We start from the raw sequence: 13516 nt of genomic DNA on the forward strand, positions 1-13516 counted from the left end.
ACTTGGAAATGCACCCCGGGAACGGTCTGAGGAAGGTCCAGAGGCTGGGGGACCCCGGCGTGCCCACCCAAAGAGAGGGTCAGGAATCGAACTCAGGGCGCCCGCAGCTGAGTCCACGCCCGCCCCCACAGGCCATCATAATTATGTAAAATAGCACTTTTCCCATATATGGTACTTAATATCTGTGCTTCTGGTAGGATGACATGGGACCGGGAAAACAGCTCGAGGGGCGGGGCGTCAGCGCCGCGGACCTTCCCCGCCGGCTCCCGCCCGGCTTCGCCGGGCCCGGCAATGTACCAAATCCCCAGCCCGAGTCCTCCGCGAGCCTCCTCCTCCTCCTCCTGATTGGACGCTCTGCGTGTCAATCCTCCCCCTGGAACCTGGCTGTCCGTCGGGCCCGCCCCACGGGGGCGGGGCTCCCGCCTAGGAAGCGCGGAGGAAGGTGGAACGGGTGGAGGTGGGGGCGGATGGGGAGGGTGAATGCCCCACCCCGCCGGCCCCCCGGAGGCCCCGCCCACCTTCCTTCTTACAGGCCAAGAGGTCTGTCCATCAAGACCGGGGACGGACTGGAGTGGGCGAGGCGGCTCGGGGGGCGGTGTCGGGCCCCCAGGCTCCGCCCCGGAGCCGGCGCGGGGCTGGAATAGGCGGGCGGCTGCAAGGGCGGGGCGGGGAGGCGGCGAGGAGCCGAGCTGGGTGCGGTGAGGCGCGCAGATCACCGCGGTTCCCGGGCAGGGCACGGAAGGCTGAGCGAGACTGACCTGCTGCAGCTCCGGCCTCGCGCGCTCGCCCCACCCCGCCGTCGCCCGCGCGCTCGAGGAAGCCCTTTCGGGAGAAGCGGCGCCCGTTCCCCGGCGCGGATCCAGGTTCAGGTGAGCGAGCCCCGCCGGCCGGTCCCGCCCCGGGCGGGGGCGGGTGGGGGCGACGGGACGCGCGGCGGCCGGGGCGAGCTGGCTGTGTGGCTCTCGGCCCCGGCGCGGCCGGGCGGGCGCTCCGCATCCTTCCGGGAGGGGCCGCGGGACGCCCTGCTCGACGCCCGCGGAGGGCGCCGCCGGAGCCGAGGCCTCGGGAGCCGGGGAGGGCTGGGGCCGGCGCTCCCGGGAGCCCGCCTACCCCCCCCCCCCCGGCGGGGCGCCGCCGCCTCGACCTCCCCTGCGGCCCGGGCACGCCCCGCCCTCGCCCCGCCGAGTGCCCAAGTTGGGCAAACTTCTTAACCCCTTCCGCGCGCCGCTGTGGCCGGGCCGGGCCGAGGGGGCGTGGGGTGGGGGTCGGGCAGCGGCTCCGCTGGAAGTCAGCCGGCGCCTTCGGGACGGAGGTAACGGGCAGGCGGGGACCGTTTGGCAGCTGTCAGGGCGGCCGCCTGAGTCAGAACCGGAGCGTCCTGCCGCAGACATTGCTCTCGGCTCGGTTTCCGCCCTCCCCTGCCGACTTCCTCATTCGCCCGCCGCGACCGGCGGGGCGGGGGCGGGGCGGGGGCCGGGAGCCGCGCGGCGGCGCGTGGGGCCCGGGGCCCGGTGCCCGGCGGGGCGGGGAGGACTCCCCGGGCAGCCCCCCGCCCCCCGCCCCCGGCAGGAGGGCCCCGCAATGCCCGCAGCCCCCCGCGCGGGCCGCCGCAGCGCACCTGACTCCGCCGCACCTGGGCCCGCCCCACGCGGGCGGGGGCTGGGAGCTGGGCCCTGCCGCTCCAGGACCCCGCCTGCGCTCTTGCATCGTCCCTGTTTGGGCCAGATCCGGGGTTGTTACCTGCCTTCCCCACTTCTCCGTGCTGGGTGCCGGGGGGGGGGGGGGCTCCCTCCATCCTGTCCTGGGACCACACCCGGGGCAGGACTGCACCCCCCCCCCCAAATCCCCGCAGGGAGCCCAGTCGTTTACAACCACGCCGTGCCCTCCAGGACCAGGTTGGCGGCTGCCTGGAGGTGGGGGCTGGGTGAGGTCCCTGCCCCAGTCTGTGGCCCCACCCAGCCGGTGTGGGGAGAAAGGTTCCCGGGAAGTCCCAGGTCCTGGTAGGTGGTGGAGCCCGGCGGCTCTCCCCGCTGGGCAGTGGGGAGGCCCGACAACTCCTGGTTCACTGCATCCTTTTCTGGGTTTAAGAGGACCTCAAAGTAACTGTTGAGTAACTGTTGAAGGGGAAGAGAGCCTTAGCTGCTTCCTGCAACACTGCGGCCACTTCTGACTCCACTGAGACCTGCCTGATAACCACCTGGTGGTTTATTCCCCTTTTGGTAGGAGGGAGGCTGCTTTAAGGCCTGTTTAGACAATCGCTGGATTAATAATATTAGTCAATTTATATTCAAGGCTGCTGGGTGCAGGGGGAGGGTACACAGATGTGTAATTGAGCAAATATTTAACTGGCTGCTCTGTGCCAGGGACTCGGCCAGGTGGTGGAGGGGTGTGAGGTTGAGTAAGACTTGGCCCCTGCCTTCGAGCACTTAGGGAATGCTGAGACAAATCTGTAGATGACTCTAATGTGAGGTGAAGATGACATGGTCCTCAGAAAGGTACTGTGAGTCATGGGGACTGGGAGAAGGGAGCCAGCCCACTGTGCGGAGATCCCAGAAGCTTCTGCCCTCCAGGAGTTTACAGTCCTTCAGGGGAAATAGTGTCTGAATGATCAAAATACAAAGGCAGCCTGTGATGAGTATCCCAAGCATGCCGGAGACAAAGGACTCGAGGAATTCCGAGAGGGGCCACCACTTCTGTCCGGAGTGGGGGTGGGGGGGCCAAGAGGGAAGCTGCCTCTGAAGGAGCTCGCTGCCTGAGCTGGCTGCTGATCTGGCTGCCGATCTGGCAAACTGAGGCAGGCCTTCAGTGTTGGAAAGGAAGGCCTCATTCAGTGCATAACTGAGCAATCAAGAGATTGGCTTAGTGTAATTTGAGAGTCACTGTGCCCCCCACTTGGCTGCGGGGTGATACCAAATAGCTCTACTTTTCACACTCAGCAAGCCTCGGCAGTGCCTGTGGGCAGATCCAGGTGCCTGGATTGGCAGGCTCTGTGCAGGGAAGGGCCGCTCAGCTCCAGAGGTGCATTCTGTGGGGCTGCTTCCCTGAAGGGCACATGAAGGGAGAGGAAAGAGGGGATCAGGGTCCCAGCTCTCTGGTTTTCAATTTTTTTTTTTTTTAACTTTTTAACCTAAGGGGTTGGAGATGGGACAACTTCCCTCTTGCAGGATGAAGGACGCATGTTAATCACAGGCTGCCTTTTGCCTGTTTCTGCTCCAGAAAAAACAAAACAAGGATCTGTTAGCTTTTTAGAAGGAGAAAAGCACACTTAGAAAATGCAGCATTGTTGTGTAGCCTGGGAGGGTATTGCTAGAAACCAGGCTAACTGTGCTTTCTTCACTTCCTCTTCTAGCTAATCCTTCAATAAAGTACTTAAGACAGCCCTTACCAGCTTGACATCTTTATTTCAAAAGGAGGGGAGGGGTTGGCTGTTGTTTTCCTCCGAGCCTGACCTTACCCTTCTTTGGAAGGGGGAGAAAGAAACCCAAAGCAAAGGGGGGGGGGGAACCCCCGTGCCTTGACAGCTTCCTCCCAAGCATCATGTTCCAAAAATATTTAGAATAACAAAATCTGTGTGTCGTCTTAATTAAACAAACGTCCTAATTTGCTGAGCATAAAACAGCATCTCTGCCCGCAGGGGCAGGAAGTGCACTTTCCCCCATGCAGCTCCAGAGAGTCCCTGCCTCTTGGCCTTAACCCCTGCTGCACTGAACTCCTGGGCTCCAGTCCTCTGGTGACAACAGAATGGAGCCCTGGTTGCCACCTGGGAAGTGACTGTGCTCCTGGGACTCACAGAATGCCATTCTTAGAGTTAGGAAGAGTGGGCTCAGGAGCTTTGCAGCGAGCCAGGCTTCAAATCCTGACCCTGCCACTTAATTAGCTCTATGATCTTAGGCAAGTCACATAACCTCCCTGAGCCTCAATGCTCTCATCTGTAATATGGGAATGAGTACCTACCCTGAGGGATTAGGTGTGAGAACTAAAAGAAATCAGGTGTGTAAAGGGCCTGATAGATAGTGGCTCTGTCAGTTTTAAGAAAATATGTGAATAACAGGTCTCAACAACCTGGGTCCTCAGGCAGGGACACAGGGGAGGGAAGGGTAGGTGGTGTTCCTTGCTTCTGCTCAGGGCTCTTTCTGGTTTCTCAAAAGGAGTGGTTATATGTGTGTGCAAGCGTGCATGCAGTGCTTGCGGGCTGTGAAGCCCAGGTAGGTCGGGGGGCCCATCCGCTGCTGCTTTTGGATGCACTCTGTGACAAGCTTGTGCTCCGTAGCCCCATTTCAGGGTCTGGCCCAGACAGAAGGTATACAAACTATCTCCGGTTTTAGTTCTAAAATATGGTTTCCCATGGTCCAGGAAGTCCAGGGTAGAGCCAAGGGGTGACTTGAAAAGAGCATAGGACCCTGAGGTCTGGAGACCTGGTCTCTGGCTCTGGTTGGGGGACAATTTGATTTTGATAGAAAGGGCCCTGCCATCCTACAAAGACATCATGTCACTTTATGTGCCCACCAGGTAAACACAAGAGTGCCCGGGAAACAGGCAAAATCAGTTTTCATTTCTCCGAGATGCCCCAGTGTTGAGGGCATGCTCTCATGCCCTACCGATGGGAGCATAAATTGTGAGAACTCTCTTTTTAAAGGTAGTTTGGCAATGTCTGCCAAAGCATAGTCCCTCTAATTTCTAGGAATTCAACCCACAGATAAGCTCAGATATGCAAGAGGAAGTGTCTGAGGATATTCTTTACAGCATTGTCATAAAAAAAGACAGGAAACAAGCAAACTGTCCATCAGAAGGGTCAGATAAATCATGGCACAGCTCTACAGTGGGGATCCTGCAGTGTAGCCCCTGGGAAAATGAGGCCGATCTGTGAGTAGTTATAGGGTGCACTCTGCAAGATACGTTGCAAGTGGAAAGAACTAGGGGCGAAGTAGTATGTAAAACCTAGTATGTCGCCTGGGCTCTGCATGGAAAGATACTGAGATGCTGGGGATTGTGGCTGCTTCCAGGAGGCAGGGGTGGGAGTGAGCATCACATGCCTTTTTAGTTTTATTACCTGTGGAAACTAAGGGGTCTTTGGCCAGTCTTGTGGGTTTCAACTTCAAAATGCATTGCTCTTGATTCCCAATTCCATAATGAGTGCCTGTTGTGTGCAAGGAAGGAGGAGGGGTCTCGGAAATGGACTGACTTGCTCTCGAGGCTGGAACGTTTTGGGTCCTGTTTTCTTCCCCGTGACATCACATTGCCAGAGTAACCCCCTTAAACAAACGCCTATTCTGATCCACTCCCTCATATTCTGGGAAATGATAGATGATTGCTTTTTCTTTGCTGTAAGAGAAAAGGAAGCCCGCAATGTGTGTCTGGAAAGTATTTCGGGATACCCTTTTGCCAGGCTTCCCACAATTCCCCTGACTCCAAATCATATGCTGTTCTTTCCTGGGAAGCCCAATCTGACCATAGGGCTAACCCAGACCTTTATTCGCTTGGATTCACTTTTTTTTTTTTTGGATTCACTTTTTTAAACTCGGGGTCACTGTAATGACTAGAGCGACCCTTCCCCCTCCATCCCCAGTTGTCCCTCTGGCCTCTGGCCTTAACGTATTAATAACTGTGGAAAAGCCCAAGTTCTTGAGAAAATGGGATCAAAAGGGTGTTTTGAATTGGAGGGCTTGATTGCCTTCTCAAGAAAGACTGTCTTAGCCTTGGATGCTGTGGGTCCTGGAGAAGCTGCCAGCACTGCTCACCACCGGGTTGGCATTTTTCTGTGGCAAAGCCAGCAGAAGACCCCCCCCCCATCGGGGTCTCGGACAGGCTGGTGTCCCCTGCCAGGCAGCCTCTGGGCCTCCTGGAGGAATGGCATGAGTCACACATGAGGGCACAAAATGAGCCTGAGTCTAAAATGGGCCTGCCACCACGTGGGCAGATGGTTTGAAGGCTGGATGCTGGCTGGTATCCTACCCCCTGTCCCCACCTTGTGCTGTGAAGGCACCAGATATTTGGGGAGCAGGAGAGGAGCTGCCCTCTTGCCCCTGATGTGTGTCTCTTTAAAAAGTAACTGAGGCGGGCTTCTGTTGGCACCTCTCAGGCCCCGTCCTGCCCTCTAGTTTCCCAAGCCTGAGGTGATTCAGCACCCAGACTGGGACACAGCACCCGGCCCCGCGCAGGTGGGCCAGAGGGGCTCTCGGATGGCCTTTGGCTGAGGTGAGGCCTTCCTGGGAGTGTCTGGGGCCTGACTGCGGCCCTTCGTCTCCAGCCGCTCCACCAGCCGCTCCACCGGGATCCCTCCCTCTGTGGCTGGAGGGAGCCTCCCGGGCCTCCCGGAAGTTGCCACCGAAGGGTGTGGCTTCCTGCCCGGGCAGGTTGGGGAGGCCTGGAGGGAAGTGGGAGGTGTAGCAGCTCGACCCGCCCTCCCGGCGGCTTCCAGGGTGCCTCTCGGGTCCTTGGTCTCAGGGGCCTTACAGGCCGCCCCACCCCGAGGAGAAGGGGGCCTCCTGGGTGGGGGGCTTCTCCCCCCTCCCCCTCCACGGGCATTCTCTCGTTCGGGGACTTTGACCCTTGGAGACTTGTCCCTTTCATTTGACCTGTTCATTCCACCTGGTGTCCTGCTTAAAAGAGAAAACGAACGACAGTGAAAACCCTCCGTGCGGAATTTCCTTGGAATCGTAGGATGTGTGAGCCGGAGGGGATCTTAGGGATAATTCGCCCCCCCCCCGCCCCCCATCAGAGAAGGAGCCGTTTGCCCAAAGCTGGTTCTGTGAGTTGGTAGAAAGCTGTGGGGCTCCTGGTTTCACTCAGCGCCTTTCTCTCGAAATCACGTGGCCTCGTTTTTAAAGTGTTTTTAAAGTGTTATCTTCCCTTCCTTGGCCTTTATGCACCGTTTAGCCAAGCAACACATACTTAGCTCCTTTAATCTCCCAAGAGTCTGCTCTTCCACACCCTCGGCCTTTTTCTTTTTTGGAGGGGAGGGGCGCCACGGTTAGGACGCTGGGTGGGAAGTGCTCTCGGTTTCTCTGAACTGCTTCCAGTTGGACAGGGCGCCTTCAGCTGGAAGTTCCCACAGCTCGAAAAATCAATATTTCACATGGGGAGGCGCCAGGCAGCAGGGTGGGCCGATCGGAGGGCCGCACCGCCTTTCCACTGTCCCTTAGCCGCTCCTCATTGCTGGTTGTTTTAAGTCCTTGAATGACGGAGGTGATCGATTTCTTGTATTTTCAATACGAAACTCATGGTGGAGGGAACAAAAGAAGGGCTTTGGGAGCAGCCCCTCGCCTTTTCTCCAGCAGCTAAAGGACCACTGCCTCAGTTTCCCCACCAGCAACAAGGAGATGCCTGCTTTTTCAGGCTTGTAATTTACATGTGAAGATACGTGAAGTGGTCCAGTTCTTTCCTCCCCCCTCTTTCATGTTCTCACCAACATCACCTGTCCCCCCCCCCCCCCCCCCCCCCGCCGGAGGAAATACGTGGTCAGGTTTTAAAGATTTTAAATTAGTCCAACAAGTCTTTCCCTTGATAACAAGGTGTGGGGGTGAGGATGGCGTTGGAACCTGCCAGAAGATGTGCGTCAGATGCTGAGCTTGTCATCGGTCACTTCCTTTGCATCCTTCATACACATGGTACAGTTCACCTTGTCACACTGATCTGAGCTGTGTTAATGAAGCCTTTTTTTTTTTTTTTTTTTTTTTTACAAAGGCTGTTACAGAGCCGTAGAGGCTCCTTTATTTAGAGCTGCCTGTGTTCAAAAGCCACTGAATTTCCTGTGTTTTGCATGAAGTCACTGGGCTGGAGAAGGAGCTTCCTGTCTGATAAACATAAAGACCCGCATTGGAACTGGTTTGGGTGACTTAATCCAACTGGTCTGGGATGGGGGAGAAGATGTTATAAGCCACCCGACTGAGATGGTCAGGGGACCTGGAGGTCAGAGGCAGGGGTCTTTCCTCAAGTCTAGATCCCGGTTCTCACTCGGTACCTGGTGCAGAGGTGGCTCCTAGTTGTATCAAGTGTTTGGACTCACTGCGGCCTTTGCCTGGGGACAGGAGGCCTGGGGACAGGAGGCCCAGGCCACTAGCGCTTTAGCATGCCATTTACTCATCTCTCTACTTGACAGATGCACATGCCCAGGCACTTGTCTGGAAATCTCTGGAGTAAGAGAAGTGGTGGCAGGGAGTCATTTTAAAGTTTTTGTCTGTTTTTTTTTTTTTTTTTTGTTTTGTCTCTTGTTTTTTAAAGTAGGCTCCATGCCTAGCATGGAACCCAACGTGAGTCTTGAACTCACAACCCTGGGATCCAGATGTGAGCTGAGATCTGAGAGTCAGACACTTAACTGAGTGAGCATGCCCCCAGTTTTCATCTATTTTTAATTTTTAAGACCAGCTATTGGGTATGAGGGTGTTGATGCCAAATTTCTTGGGCAAATCTCAGTCGTGAAAACACTCCTTGGGCCTGCTGCTGCATGGCCTTCACTGTGCTGGGTTTGGTGAGGCTTCAGTGGGGGTGGAGGGCAGAGCCCAGCTCTATCCTCAGGAGTCTTCCCCTCTGATAGGAGGTTGGGATACTGGGGAGAGACTTGTCACAAGAGGCAGGCCCTGGGCACCAGAGTGACTGGGGATTTCTGAGCATCTTGAGCCAGCCCCCTGGAGGCTAGGATTGCCAGGGGGCGGGGCTGGGGGTGGGAAGATGGGAAATGTGGGCTGGGAAAGAAGGAAGAGGCTCCTTTGGAAGGACTTTGGCCTGAGAATCAGGATGTCTGGGTTGAAGTCCCAGCTGTGCTGAGAGTAGGAGTACTAATAGTTACATTCTTCTGAGCACTTGCTGTGTGCTAGGCACAGTGCTGGTGCTTTTACATGAATCATCTCATTTAATTTTTACCTCATTTCCGATGAGGTAAGAAATTACCCATTTTTTAAAAAGATTTATTTATTTATTCATGAGAGACACACAGAGAGAGGCAGAGACGCAGGCAGAGGGAGAAGCAGGCTCCCTGCAGGGAGCCTGATGTGGGACTCAGTCTCAGGACCTGGGATCACGTCCTGAGCTGAAGGCAGATGCTCAACCACTGAGCCACCCAGTTGTCCTGAAATTAGCTCCATTTTACAGATGAGGAGACTGAGCAGGTATTCAGATTCCAGCACTGATTGCAGACCGCTGTGTGACTTTATAGATGTCCTTCACTCCTGAACTTGTGTTTCCTCACTTGACAGTGAGAGGTTGGGCTGGTCCCAAGGTGTCCACTGGCACAAGTGGCCAAGAATCAATGAGAGGAGCAGAGCTTTGGGCTGCTGCAGAACAGGGCCTCCATCCCACAGTGTGAATGGCTATTCAGAGTGGGGTTGCTGGTTCTGTAGCTTTGTCTTGGCTACTGACGTCACCTTTAACCTCATCTGGCCATTCTTCAAATGTATGTGGTTGGTGCGAAGGGAGGGCAGGTGACAAACCATGGCTGAGCAGCGTGAATCCTGGCCGCCGTGCCTGCTGCTGTTAGCTGGGCCCTCGCTGGTCTTCCCTGGAGAGTCAGCCAGCCAGAGGGCCTGCTGCCATCTTGACTAGTGGGCTCTTCCTGAACTCAACCCATTTGCAAATGCGCATTCTTTCTTTCCTTCTTCATTTGTTTATCTGACCTGCATCATTCAGGTATCACTCCTCAGAGCTTACTCTATGCCAGGCACTGGGCTGGGTAATGGGGACTATGGAGATGAAGGAGAAGGAGGTGGGACCCTTGTTTCCAGAAGTGGATGGCCTCCCAGGGAAGAGGGCCCAGGGGCCTCTGGGAAGGCTTCCGGGAGGAAGCGGCCTCCGAGCTGATTGCAGGTAGGGACGTGGCATGGAATGTCCAGGGAGCATTCTAGCTCAGGTGGTAAAGGATTTCCTCTCCTTTGAGGAGCACCGGGCCCCAGCCCCACTCCCAGCCCCCTCCGTAGCCCACAGGGCCCATTAAGATCTACTTCTGTGTGCCATTTTCTGTGAAATGTGAGAGTGCAGCCTTCCACTCCCGGATCCTTAGCCTCTGGGTGGCTGCTGGGCAGTCTGCCTGTGTCCTCTGGTTGTGTGGTCAGCTTGTCCCCAGCTGAAGGACTAGGGGGATGAAGTTTTTCATGGAGTGTTGAGAAAGATGAAACTGTTGCTGGAATTAGTTTCCTTTTTGAAGTAAAATGAGGGTGGGTGTTTATGGCGCAAACAGTATAATAACAAAGCTGACCGGAAGCAGATTTGCCCCTCACCGCATCCACCGCTTGCTTCTCCCTGGGGTCCCTGTCTGTACACAGGCATGCACAGTGTACAAGTGACAGCGGGACAGGTAATGTCATGTGTTCAGTATTGTAACGTCAAGTTTCCTGTCTTCCAGCAGTCTCCACAGGTATTATTTTAATGGCTATGCCACAAAGGGGAAGAACCATTATTTACATTGTCAGAAAGTTCCATGGCTTTTAGTGACCCCGTTTTTTTTAAGACTTTTATTTATTCATGAGAGACACAGAGACACAGAGGCAGAGGGAGAAGCAGGCTCCATGCAGGGAGCCTAACGTGGGACTCGATCCTAGGACCCCGAGATCACGCTCTGGGCTGAAGGCGGCGCTAAACCGCTGAGCCACCCAGGCCGCCCTGACCCTTTGGAAATTCATTCAGCAGCTGCTCCCCTGGGCGGACTAGGGCAGAAACTGCTGGTGGCTAGGAGGTAGATGAGAATGCAGATGCGTGAGATGTCACAGGCCCTGCCCTCAAAGGGCTCACTTCTGGACTCCGGGGGAAAAAGCACTTCCCTCTAGTGTTGTGGGTTGTGATAGAAGTGAGCCCGGGAGGAAATGGCAGCTCGGGTGCCCAGTTTGGATAGATGGAAGACCACTTTGTTTTTAGTGGTGGCACAGCTTAGGAATGAGGACCTGGGAGATCTTTCTGGGCTCAGTGGAGGAAGATCTGAATGGCTGATGCAGTTCATAGGCCTGGGCTGGAAAACACTTGGAGGAAGTGAGGGGCAGAGGCTCCAAGGGGTCTTGTCCACAGGGGGGCTGGGGACATAGCCCCCTGGCCCTACTGGGAGATCTTTCTCACCCACCCCATCCCCTGCGGACTGAGTCACAGAGAGAGGCAGGGGTGGTCTCAGAAACATCCAGTTGGCCACTGGGGCTATGCTGTGGCTCCTGCTGCCCAGGGAAGGTGCAGGATTGTAGCAACAAGTTGCAACAGTTTAGTTTTGTTGTGAAGAGAAAGTTTCAGAATCCTAGTGGCGGCTTTGGAGCAGATAGGTGTTTGTAATGGTAAGGGAGTTCTTTGGGAGCTGGGCATGCTGGGAGAAGATGCACATGGTCAAGGGTCTAGAACCTGGAATGTAATGCCTTTGCTCTGGTTTGGTGTTCCTTGCCTCTTCCAGCGCTGCACTGTCCCTGTTCCTGTCCCTCAGCCCTGGCTCCAGGGAGCCTGGAGGTCAGGAGAGAGATCCTTTATTCAGAAAGGAGCCACAGGCTTGTCACCCGCCCCAAGGGGTGGGGTTAGGAGGGAGGGGGGTCACTGGGGCACTTCCTGTCCTGTTGGTGTTTCAGGCTTTGTCCATCACCCTGAGCCCCCCTGCAGCCTGGATCAGTACCCGGCTGCCCGGAGCTCATGTTGGACGAAGACACTTTCTGTCCCAGTTGTCAGGTCCTCAAAGCCACCCATTGAACACACAGTCAAAAAAACCCCAAACCAAGCAAAACCAATGCCTTAACCTCATCTTATTTTATTTTTTACATATTGACTGGAAATTGGTAATAAGAAAACATGAGCTAGGAGATTGCAGCACTTGATAGATTCTCTCCCATCCCCTACTTTACACTGCTGCTGGGTGATGGATATACGCTAGAGGTTGTCTTGGAAATTATACCATCTGCAGTTACGTGCCAGCTCCTATATCAGAAGAGGGGGAGGTGGGTACACGGACAAGTGAGTTAGATAAAGCAGGAGTCGGCAGGCTGTGGGTAAGGGAGTGGGTGACTCTTGAAGCAGCAGGTGGGTTATTTTTACTCAGTTTATTTGTTCATTAAAATATGTATAATTCCTGGGGGTTTGCTGGAGACTGCCTAGGTGCCAGGCGCATGTCTGGATGAAACAACCAGAGTCTGTGGTTTACATTCTAGAGGGGTGCGAACCAGGCAACAGCAAGGCAAGCAGCTCAGGTGAGGGTGTGCACGGAGTCCCCCAGGCCAGCGTGGTCAAGAGGACTCTCTCTCCCGAGCCCTGGAGGCTGGGAGGCTGGGGGTCCACCAGCGAGGTGCAAGCACCCTCGGTTTCCTCCGAGGCCTCTCTCCTTGGTTGCAGCCAGCTGCCTTCCATGCATGGGCATTCCTGGTGGCTGTGTCTCCTGTCCTCCACTTACTAGGACACCGGTCAGATTGGGGAGCCCACCCCAAATGCTCTCATTTTACCTTCATCACCTCTGTTAGGGCCCATCACCTACGACAGTCCCATTTGGAGGTCCTGGGGTTAAAGCCTCAACAGGTGCATTTAGGGAGGTGTGGGACACAGGTCTGTCTGCATCGGGAGAAGAGAGAGGGTGTGTGTTTGTCAGTGTGTCAGTAGTGGTCTCTCCAGTAATCCAGGGCAGTCCTGGATTATTCCATTCTTCCAGGTGCAAGGGACTTTTCTGGATTTCCCCAGGTGTTTATGTCACTGCTCCAAGCCATGGTTTCCTCCTCTGTAAAGTGTGGCTAGTAGAACCCATGTGGGTGTCCTTGGAGTCGCTAACATAGGAAGGGACTGAGAGCCTTCCAGGATGCCTGCCCACCGTGGGTCCCCGTACCCTCACCTGTCTGCTCCCCGCCCCTCGTTCACCAGGGCACCTTTCCCTTCTACCCTGCTTCCTCCTCTCTGCTGCCAATTCCACTGTGATCAAGGTCCAGGGTAGCCGGGCTCGTGTTCTTTCCAGGTTGCTCTGCCTTCCTTCCGGGGTGATTGTACCCCTCACCCCCTACTTGTTGACCAGTCCTTCTTGGGAGATGGCTTCTCCCCTCTGATGAGCCATAAACACTGTTTTTACACAAGTGATGGGTAACAGTTTGTAGAATTAAGTGTAAAATCCTAGATGCTGCGAGATACTGCTTCCTTTGCTGTGTCAACACCTCCCTTGACCGGGGACTCCTTGGCACTTCTCTGAGCTGGTCTGCTTTCAGGTCTTGCTCTTCCCATTTGAGGTGTTGCTCCTGGGACCCTTATACGGGGCCTCGCCTACAGTCAGCACTTAGTGTATGCTTGACAAACGGGTCAATATATTCATTCTACTGAGTGTGCTGGCTTAGCATCTGCCCCAGCACTTAGCTCTGCATGACCTTGGGTAGAAAGCTTTATTTCTTTGAGCCCTGAGTCTTAACCACTGTGATGTGTGTACGTCTCATGATGTGTAATAGGCAGGACCCTTTGTCCTGATCCTGATCTTCTCACCTGCCAGTTCTTTGACCTTGGCAAGCCATGTACCCTTCCTGCTCCTGTTTTCCTTGTGTGTGGAATGAGGAAAATGAGAGTCCCCATAGAGGACTTTGATGCTCAGTAAAGTTTGGCT

At 55.4% G+C, this 13516-nt stretch overlaps 1 protein-coding gene across 1 annotated transcript in view; it reads left to right on the forward strand.

Annotated features, from left to right (window-relative positions):
* The first annotated feature begins 671 nt into the window (after nt 1-671).
* The window catches only part of MYH9 (myosin heavy chain 9), a 91032-nt gene continuing 78187 nt past the window's right edge, over nt 672-13516 (forward strand). The window contains exon 1 of the mRNA XM_055327828.1: nt 672-869. The gene's annotated coding sequence lies outside the window, so the exon portion shown is untranslated. The remainder of the gene's footprint in view (nt 870-13516) is intronic.

This window comes from Nyctereutes procyonoides, unplaced genomic scaffold, assembly GCF_905146905.1.
Source record: "Nyctereutes procyonoides isolate TBG_1078 unplaced genomic scaffold, NYPRO_anot_genome, whole genome shotgun sequence".
In the NCBI taxonomy this organism is placed as follows: Eukaryota; Metazoa; Chordata; class Mammalia; order Carnivora; family Canidae; genus Nyctereutes; species Nyctereutes procyonoides.